This window comes from Cyrtonyx montezumae, unplaced genomic scaffold, assembly GCF_038088225.1.
Source record: "Cyrtonyx montezumae isolate F1298 unplaced genomic scaffold, pur_monq_1.0 scaffold_3, whole genome shotgun sequence".
NCBI lineage: Eukaryota > Metazoa > Chordata > Aves > Galliformes > Odontophoridae > Cyrtonyx > Cyrtonyx montezumae.
Window position 1 is genome coordinate 100,586,971 of NW_027072034.1, and position 10,658 is coordinate 100,597,628.

The following is a 10,658-nucleotide window of genomic DNA, read 5'->3' on the forward strand; positions in this document are numbered from 1 at the left end:
TCTGAAAACCCTCTTCAGAAAACTGAATCTCTACAGAAGAGGCAAGATTTATTGCGCTGCTTTTTGCAACACTGGTCCGTTGGTAATTAAAAAATCACATATTCTAATGCAAAGCATTGAAGAGTGAAGCATGAGTTCAAAGAGGGAGCTTCTGTGCCAGAAGAAGGTGTGGGGAGTCTCAATACTCCTGCTCCTGGCTCCCTGAGGAGCTGCTTGCAGGCAGCAGGACCACACACCAGCCGTGTCTGTTCAGGACAAACCCACAGCAGCACCTTTGGCAGGGCGTGCTGGTTTGTGCACTGTGCTGCAGGCTGAGGAAGGGGCCCCAGGTGTATTCAGCCTGCTAAGCCAGAGGCACAGCACAGAGGTGGTGCAGAATGCAGGGCCCAGCAGCTAAGCAAAGGCAGAGATAAAAGCTTTTTGGATTTCTGTTACCGTTGCTTGGATCATGCAATTGGGATAACAACATTCCTTTTTGGGAACTACAAGTCCCAAAGTGCACTGTGGGAAGATTCTGGCTTGTACCAGCCAGTGCCCTGCACAAATTCCCAAATATGGATAAGGAATCAATTTTGAAAAAGCCTCGCACTCACCGAATGCTCCTCACTGCGATTCTGAAAAGGAGCGAGACAGCAGGAAAAAGAGGTTAGTGTGCGTTATCCAAAGATTTTGTTCAACAACATCTCTTGGGGAGAGCAGCCAAGAATATTCTGTTCCTCAGAGGGAGGGTGCAATGCTGCCTGGGTGACAGTGGAGCTGGCTGCTGTGGAGATGGAAGGGACTTTGGAAATGGAATTGTTGTTTCAGGTGCGAAAACAGCAGCAGGGGCGGCTGTGCTGTGGGGTGAGTCAGATCCCGCTTCCTTGCAGATGCTCTTTATTAATAAAGAACTATGAGCTGCAACAACAGTGCATTTCTTTGGTGGCAGAGAAGGGCAGCGGAGTCAGGAGATGCACTAAGCAGCTCAGCTATGTGAGTTGTGGGGCTGCTGGTTAAGAAGCAAAGACGGAAAAAGCAGCCTTGTTAATAATAATTATGGGTCAACATAACGTCTCTGTAAGGCATGATGTTTTTGTAGTTCACCCCTCTTCCTAGTGGGGACAGTGTGGTGCCTTGAAGGCTGAACTCCTACAGGTCCTGCAAATAACAGTAACTCAGTTACAGAACTTGAGGCCGGGAACAACTACCTGTTGAACTGGCAGTTGGTTAAGAAGCCAGATGAAATCATTCTCCCATCCAGGGAGAGATGAGAAATGCTGAACCCCCAGCCCAGGTCTGTGACCCCTCATGGCTGGTTGCAAATGCAGGAGGTGTGCCAGGCTATGGAGAGGTGTGTGTGTCGGTTTAGAATGATGAAGTGAGCAATCACGTGGAGCTCAATGCCAAATAAGAATAACGGTTTTTCCAGCTACGTGTGAATGGTGTAAACTGTTTTTAAGGCTGTTAAGAGTCACTCTTGGACCTGGATTTGCCTATACAGCTGTGCGATATCACTACAAAAATACTAGAGGAAGTCAATGTGTCTGGCTGCATCTTGCTTCGTCAGTAACAATGTCTAGTAACCAGAAAAGCTAAATTCAAGCACATCTGCAGTCAGTGACAGATGGTAAGAGAGGAAGGACTTGACTGTGAATTTTACCCAGTGGGAGGAATGCCGAGGCCTGGCTCCTCACCTCTGCTCCAAAACCTAGGATTTTTGGTTGCAGTCACCCTGATTTTATAGAGGCAAAGAAAGGGGGTGAGGTACAGAAGGGCCTTGTTTGTGTCTTCACCAGCTGTGCATGTCCAGGTTCCCCTCTTCCTCTCCCCCGAAGCATTTCAAGGAGAGTTTAGAGTTACAGGCACCTGTAACAAGGCCTCCTGGGGTAAATCGCCTCAAGTATTAATCCAGATCTGACCAGCATGCGGTCACAGGGCCAGGGGCGCTGGCAGTCAGTCCTTTCTGTGGTCTCTTCTGTGTCAGTAGGCTGTTAATACGGGATTAGCAGCATTAGGGAGACCAGGAGCTAGAAACACTGAGGCCTTCTGACTTGAAGAAACACCTTTACGCCCATATAAAAACAAAGAGAAGAATCTCATGTTATGTAAAGGCATTATAAACGCAGCTGAAGAAAGGACATTCTCTAGGAAAACTATTGTTTTGCAGAACGTTGTAGCTATTTATAAAGCAGTGAGGTCCCAGCATGCAGCACTATCCCTTGCACCACGTGTTCTTGTTTGGGTCTGGCTAGGCCATTACACACTGGAACCTGTAATTTGCTTGTAATTTCCATGAGCAGAACGTCCCTATTAAACACAAAGGTAGCTGGCTGCAGTTCCTTTCAGTCTGCCCGGACTCAGGGCTCCCTCTGGCTCCTGGCAAGCTGTCATGAGAGCCATCGGATGTGTGAAGGTGAGTGCTTTCTGGCTGTGCACCCAGCAGCTGGCTAAGCATCACCTTCTGCTTTCTTTTTTTACTTAGTATGGGACAGTCAAACCTGTTGTTTTAAACCTAGAACTAGTAAGTGGTTGAGATCACCTGCTGTTGCTCCTAGTTACTGGTTTTTAAAATACTCACCTTTTATACTGGCCATACAAAAACTCATTGCAAGGAAGGTAGAAGACAAGAGAGAAGGCTTTGGGTGTAATCATAGTCACAGTCCAATGGCGGGATATCTGTGACATTAAAGTATGAGCAAATTCCTGTTTTAACTTTCATCACAGACACAGTGTAAAGTGCAAACACTGGAAACCAGAAAACTGGAAACACAGAATTGTTTTCACAACCTGTAGTAACGTGTTTTTCTCATATAATGGCAAAAGGTTTCCGAAACAAAGGTGAATTTTAGATTAATAATGCCTCTTTCTTTGTTCCATATCAAACAAAATGCCAGACTTGGCAGGACAGCAAAGTGTAACAGCTGTTACTTTTTATTTTGTTGTTACTAGTATAATAGTAATAATTGGTACTGGGTGGGGCATTTCATCACGGTAAGGTGAGCAGTTCGGTTAAAAGCCTCAGGCTTCTTTTCTGCAACCAGTTATTACCTGTGAGAAAATACTGAAGGCTGTCACCAGCTTGGGTCAGTTAAATCCTGTTTGCATAACACTGCTTCTCTGCATTCACCGATTCAGAGTTGCATTCCCTTCTAATTGTTCATATCTCCACTTAGAGCCCCGCCTGCTGAAATCAGTTGTTGTCCGTTAGTCTCTTTCTTTCCTCTTGTTTCAAAAGTGAACAGTGTGCTCTCCTAGCTGGGAGAAATGCTTGACAGTGGGAATGCTGGAAGTAGTGACGCTATATGGCAAATAAGAAAAATGTATTTTCTCAAATCATATCATTTTAACCTAGCTTCATAACTTCTCAGTACTTGTTTTTTTCAGTATTTGTCGGATATCATCCTTTCTTCTGAATGCAAGTTTACCACAACCTCCTGTTAATTATCACTACAAACAGACCCTGCATGTTCAGCATTTTGAAGTGGAAACTGTGGAAAATATTACAGACATTAGCAAACTCTTTTGCACCTCAGGCTGCTGGACCTGGTTCTTATTTGGCCAAGTCTTGTGATGCTCATACAGGTTGTAATTAGAGGTTGTTTGAGGAAAGCCAGCAGTGCTGTGGAGTTGCTCCATACAGCATCTTTTGCTCTGGAGAGGATCAGCTGAGAAGGGGCCAATCACTGATACAGCCCATGTCTTGTGTTTCTGGGCCAAGGTGCTGCTGCACTCCCCTCCAGCACCTGAGCTGTGGCGGGGAGTTGGTCGGGACTTCACTGCTTGATGGTTTGCTCACACACTTGATATATTAATTAAGAAGCTGTTACTTTTTTTTATTAAATTGTCTCCAAGTTTTTTTATGCAGGTAATGAAAAAGCAACAACTCTTCTTAAGGTAGGATTTTTCCCCTCCTTTTGAAGATGTGTGCTATTTTAGGCCATTACTGGATTGAGAAATATGATCATAGTTTGTGTAAAGTTATTGTCTAGAGCAGTGTATTACCTCCTATTTCTGCTGCAAATTAATGTTCTCTCTCCCTCTGCCCATTTCTTGCTGGTCCTCCTTCTCTTTCTCAGCGTCATAGCAGTACTGGATGCAGACAAATGTGGGATTAGGTGTCTAATTAGTTTACGTTGCCTTAAACATACTTGTTTACTTCTTGGCACTGGGGGAAGGGCAGCCCAGAAGCTAACTGCTGTCTCTCCTTTAAAAGCAGCCTGAGTCTGTGCAGACTGGAAAGAAAGGCCACAATTTTCAACTGCTTTTTTGTTCCATATGCCTGAGCGCAGAGAAAGTTGAAAAGTGAGTCTGTACTACTAAATATGAAATAATTTCTCGTTTAGGGTTAGATCCAAAATATTTATTTCCAAACAGTGACTCAGTGTAGACAGTCTGAAAGGACTTGCTTGAACTGTTATGGAAAAGCTAATAAACTGTAATTAATATATTTTGGAACTCTTCCATAGATCAGAACAGTTGCATTTTAAATATTTTTGGTTTAGTCAGAGTGAACTTTTAAGTTATAACTTTCCTGCCTCCAATTGCAGTCATCCTTTGGCAGATCTAGCTGGGGAATTCAGCATGGTATTCCCACCACAGATTATTTTCACCTCAGACCAATGCTGGATCATCCGTGGAGAGCAGTAACACAACACCTTGTGTTGGTTTTTGTCAACCAATTCACTGCAAAGTCAGTGCCTGCTTTTAAGCTACTGCTGAGTAGAGTTTGGTCCAGGATGGCTTTTGGACTTAGCACTAAGGTGCTTGCAAGATCTTTTTCAGCATCTCCAGTGTGAGAGCAGCCTGGCTGTGAGGACAAGAGCTTTGGAGAACAGCAAGACTGCTGTGGAAAGGAAGACAAGTTATGATCTCAGGGAAGGCAGGGGCAGTGCTCTCTGATCAGGGTGCAGTCACACCTATGGGATTCAAAGAGGCTTGGAAGCATTGAGCGCTGATAAAAGGCTTCATCAACAGTATGAACCAAGGCATAGCAATGAATTAGGTTCAGGGTCCGTGCCAGGAGCAGCTGGAGATAGGACTGCAACACAGGTCCAAGGTCTACCCAGAAGATAGAGACTGGGCCACAGAGGTGCACAGTAACAATATAACATATGTTATTAGGCCAGATGTGGGTCTTCAGGATGGAGCTTAAATGAAACTCCTATCTCTGGATTGCAGGGTGGAAGGAACAGGGTGAGAGGCCTGGGTGAGGCTGGCCAGGGCATTGAAGGTATGTTACTGCCCTTGGGGGTGGGAACAGTGACCTCCTGAGCTGCTCTCAGTGTTTCCAAAATGGTTGCACAACTATATAAATGTAGGCTTTCTAAACCAGGTTTAGTGATTCATAAACTTGTACAAGTGTCTTGATTTAGCTAAAAAATAAAAGTGTCCTGAGTAGGAACATGTCAAACATTTGAATTATTCCAAGTTATCTGAGATGTAGAGTTTATTGACTAGAGATTTCATCATCATCAAGTTTTTCTGAACATCTACTTCTCAGATAATGCCATTGTCTTTACTACCTGGGAGAAAGTTTATTAGTTTTGTACTTTATCATAGAATCATTAAGGTTGGAAAAGACTTCTAATCTCAGTTAATCCAATTGCCAACCCATCCCCACCATGCCCACTAACCCACATCCCTCTGTGCCACATTCACATGGTTCTTGAACACCTCCAGGGACAGTGACTCCACCACCTCCCTGAGCAGCCTGTTTCAATGCAGAACCACTCCTCCTGAGAAGTCTTTAATTGAAGGTGATGACCTCTTGTAATACCGCTGTTATCTGGGAGAAGAGGCCAACTCCTTTCAGGTAGTTGTAGAGAGTTATGTTTATGTTGTATTTATGAAGCGTTCTGAGAACTTCAAATGAAAAGAAATGCACTGCAGTAAAGCAAAGAAATGAAAGTATGCTGCAGCTGTATATACTAGAAAACTATTCAAGTGCAACATAATGGAGGTTAGACCCCTGTAGAAACACTGACCAGTCCTGCAGAGATGGCAACTTGAATGGCTTCTGCCAGAGCCTGGGAACTTAATTTTAGTACTCAGTGAGAGAGAGCACCTGCCCTCATGTCTCACACGATGTATTTGTGATGAAGCGCTAGAAGGGTAGTAGACAGAGGAAGATTACAATGTCAGGCTGGCACCAGGAACACAACCGAGTTGGGAACAGGGTTGTGAGGGTGGAGGTCAGTGTAACGCTGGCCCCTGTAACACACAGAAAGTTAAGAGAAACGGGGGGGTGGGGTGGGGTGGGGGGGTCGTGGTTAGTTTGAAAGGGAGAGTGGATGAAAAGACATGACTGCTGACAGTTTTGGCAATCAGAAACAGAACAATAAGTAGCTCAAATTTGTAATTTGTGTTCAAGAATACATCCATGCCAGGACTCAGCATCTTGTCATTCTCATTAAGCTGCAGTTAACGTTCCTTAGGTGCTATCAGCTGCCAGAACAATAATCCTGTTCTAAGTTCCTCTTGCAAGACTCTCTCAAGCCAAAAGGTGTGTTCAGCAGAAGAAACTCGATACCACAAAGATACTTAGATTATTTTAGAAGAGAGAATTAGTGAATACTAAATCCCCAAGTAAACTGACTAGCAAAATAGTCTTAGCTTTGTAAGTCATTACCAAAAATTGGGCTGGAAGCATTAAAACACTTTGCATAATGTGCACAAAACTTGTGCCTTCATCTTCCAAACCACTGTTTTTGTTTCCCAAGTTTGCTGTGATCAAAGCTGGCTCTGTGCTCTCACTGCTCATGTGACAGCTGAAGACTCAGACTGGCCAGAAATAGGACAATCATGGGACTCAATCTCTAGAGCTGCCTGAATCATAGGGTTAGAAGAGAATCAAGCATACTAGGCTGCCTTCACAGTGCTCAGCAAGTCAGAGGTTAACAAAGAACCTTATTCTTTGAAAAGATAATTGACACTGAAAACAAGTCAGCCATCCCACAGCTAAGCCCTGGAGATCATCAATTTTCGTGAACAATAGCCAATGATGTTCAAGATTCACTGAGTTAAGTGGTTAATCCTATACAGAAAGCTGCATCCATAATGGCATTTAAATGGGGGGAATCCACCCAATTTGACCCCTAGAGAATTGCTTCCTGCTGTTACACTGATGGATATGCTTATAAATACCATGGTAGCCATCAACAGATAATATCTTTAAGAGCTGAAAAGCCTCTTTCTATTAAATGATACGTTGATCTTCATGAAACAGCAGTAGCCCAGTTAATGAGCCGTGGAAACCAGTCTGCTGTTTTTTGCAGTGTGCAGTAGCCAAATGTAAGGAAGTTCCATATTTTGTTTCCTCCTTCATTTGGTAAAAGAAATCAAAACTCTACAGTTCTGTTCTTCTGCTCAGTTATCCCCAGTAAGGCTGTTTCCTTGCCCTTCTGAGGAAATCCAAAAGCAAATCAACATCCTCTTACTGTCTATCAATCCAAATTTATTATTTGCTCATCAGAAGAGTCCATCAATCATGACAGTTAGCACAAACTGGTAGTTCTCTTTGGGTAAAACAGTACCCTACACAGCTGCAGAGAACATAGCTTATATTCCTTCTCCAGCTCAGGTGGACAGACAGACAGACAAATATTATCAGTCACTGCTGTTTGTCCTCACCCATTTTTTTCCATCTTCGTGCTTTCAGCACAAGTGCTCACAGTCCTGTTTTATGTTTTTTTCTTTAAGGATCAAAAACTTGTATTCTGCACTTCTCAGAGCTGTTGGTACCGCATGTTTATAACATGCACATACGCATAGACTTCAATCCCATTCTCCATGCTGCCTGTATAAAGCCTCCATGTCTGCATGCACAGACAGGCCTCGGGACAAGTGCACCTTATTTCTGGTGCTTTAACTAGAAATTAAATTAAAACACATTACATGGTGATTTTTCTTAGGCATTTTCTGTCTGTTTCTTCCCTGCATTTGACCATTTGTTTCCCTTTGCTTTTCTTCCATGTTGTTCTCTGGCTCCGTGCTCCCCAGCTGCTGGCTTGCTGCAGATCCTGTTGTTTTCCCTGCATTGAGGACTGTACTGCATCTGTGCTGGGCAGCCCCCTGGGCATTGCTGCAGGACTGACCTGTAGGAGGTCTGAGAGACAATTTGCCTACATGTCCTGGTTTGCAGCTGGTGATGTTGGCAGTGGTCTTCCAGACATCACAAGGGCCTAAATGAGAAGGATTAGAAGAAAGGGGGTCAGGGTTTCACTCTCCCTCCAAAACCATGCCCAGAACTGCTCACACTGAGGATACAGAAGAAAGGGGCACTGAGAAGGCAGAATAATTTGGGCGCTCTCCTCTTCTTTCTTTCACAATATTTGTCCTTCCTTCTCTTCCTCACAGCACAACACCTCTGTTCAGGGAGGGAAGTCCTGCCTTAAGCACTGTACTTGGATGCTGAGGCTTAGAAATACTCCTACGGTTGTCTAGGAATGAACCAGCAAGAAAGAAGGAAACTTTACAGGGTCTTTGTTTCTAGTCTTTGATGTCTTTGAAAGTGAGACAGCCTTTTGCTTCAGGTGCTCTAGAAGGAGTTAAAATAAAGTGGAACATCAGAAGATGATCATGCAATTCAACAGTTCTGCCTGCCCCACTGCACTCACAGTTGGGTCTACTGATCTTGGTGAGTCAACAAAATGAGCTGTCATTAGCTCTGAAGAGCCAACACACTACAAAAACAATTCTCCATTTTCAGCAGTATCAACAAAATTGTTTACCAAGTTCCAAAGTTATATTTTTGGCATCACTGTGGCCTGATTTGGCCTGTTGAACATTACTTATGAGTAAGGAGGAAAGAACTTGACTTGACTCTCCGTTATAAAACAGAATTTGTATGGTTGACAGCTAAAGAAAAACAAAGCAAACCAAGTTTTTTTGTATGTTTACCTCATCTGATCTGGAGAGACAATGACTACGAAGCCCACTGACTTCCATTGGAGGGATGTGTATCATCATGTTTTTAAACTGTCCCTGTCTCTCTGAACAACCAGAACTTGAGACACCCAAAAGGAAACACTTCTACATCTAGTTCTAAGTGACCTATTCAGTGTCATACAAGGCTGTGGAGAAGCTGGAAGGCCTCAAACCTTTTTCCTAAGGGTGGAATTTCTGTCACAGACAAGCCTCCCCTCTGTCATTTGAGGTCATGTTAGCTGCAGCTCTGCTGTAATCTGTAGTCTCTTTGACATCAACAGAGTACTGGAGAGGTTTCCAAACGGAATCACAGAATTGCAGATATTTCTGAGAGTCGGTCTAGAAACTGATCTGCCTTTGGGGTAGGCTGCAACCACCCGTTTTTTCTGCTGTCTGCTGAGTGAGGAGAGCCTCCATCTGTCTCCTCACCATGCAGATGCGGTAAGGGGATAGCTGCAGCTAAGTCTGGAATCTGAGCCTGGTGGCAAGGTGAAAATGCTGCTAGGAGAATAACAGGGCATGAGATCTTTGCTCAAATTCCACAAAAATGGTGCTGCCAGAAAAGCTACCGTCTTCAGGCAGCCATGGCCAGATGGTCTTGCTGGCTGCACAGCTTAGACTGGAAACAATAACCATGGCAGCACTGGCTTCGTCCTGGTCACTGCCACTGAAGGGCAATGTGGAAGAAAGTAAGAAAATAGAGAGCAACAACGGTAAAACAAACAGCAGCCTAATGAATCATTCATACCAAGGACTTACACAGTATTTTACTTAGCCAAAGCACCGTGCAAAGCATTAGCTGATTAACATTAATTAATAATTCAGGTAATTAAATGAAGAGGAATGAAAATTGTTAGAGGAAATGTGGAGTTTGAAAGCTTCCTGAAATGATGAAATGATTTTGCTGTCTCTGATGGAAGGAAGAATGTCTTCCTTTAGGGTTGCAGTGTGCTCGGTGTGGGTGTAATTATTGCAGTTTTAATAACCACCTGCTTAATTCCGTGGAAGAGGAGATGGCATGCAGAATAGCCAGCTCTACGTTTCAATACGACCAGCTTCAGTAAGAAATCTTATTCCTTTAACTGCTCACTAGCAAGATGAACTTTTACACATTCCTTTGCAAAACTTAGCATTTTCCTTAGCAGGAATATAGAGCGTGGCTATATTTCTGCTGCTTTACATTAAGCTGTTCTGTCAGGATACTGTGAGTGAAAGCTGAGTTTTCTAAGGGCTAAGTCATTCCCCTGCAGTAAGAAGATAGGAGTCTTTGGCAGAGAATCACTGTGCAACTTGATTCCTGGCTGTGACGTATTTAGGCTTTCATTATCACCTGCTGCCCACACGTATGTGGCATAAATTCCTCAGAGAACCTGTGAAGAGATGCATCTTTAGTTGGCTGACCTGGATCCCTTCTTTGTTGATGAACCCTCAGAACTGCTGGAAGAAGTGTTTCATGCCAGACCAGTGTAACCTCAGACTGAGCACACAGCACTGACTTCCCAAATTCAAAGGCTGACATACTGTATGGTGTAAGTTGGTTTTTCAGTGTAGGCGCAACCTGATAACTCAGTATCTTGTGCAAGTACAATGCAAGCAATTGGTGCTGCAGATAAAGCCAACAACTCCAAGAAAGCAGAGATTTAATAGACTGCTAATTGCTTTGGTACCTTTGCTACCCATCTTATAAAAGACTATTAAGTCTGTGTTTCTTTATGACCTGGGATACTGTCACTGTAAGCAATGACAGTTATTAG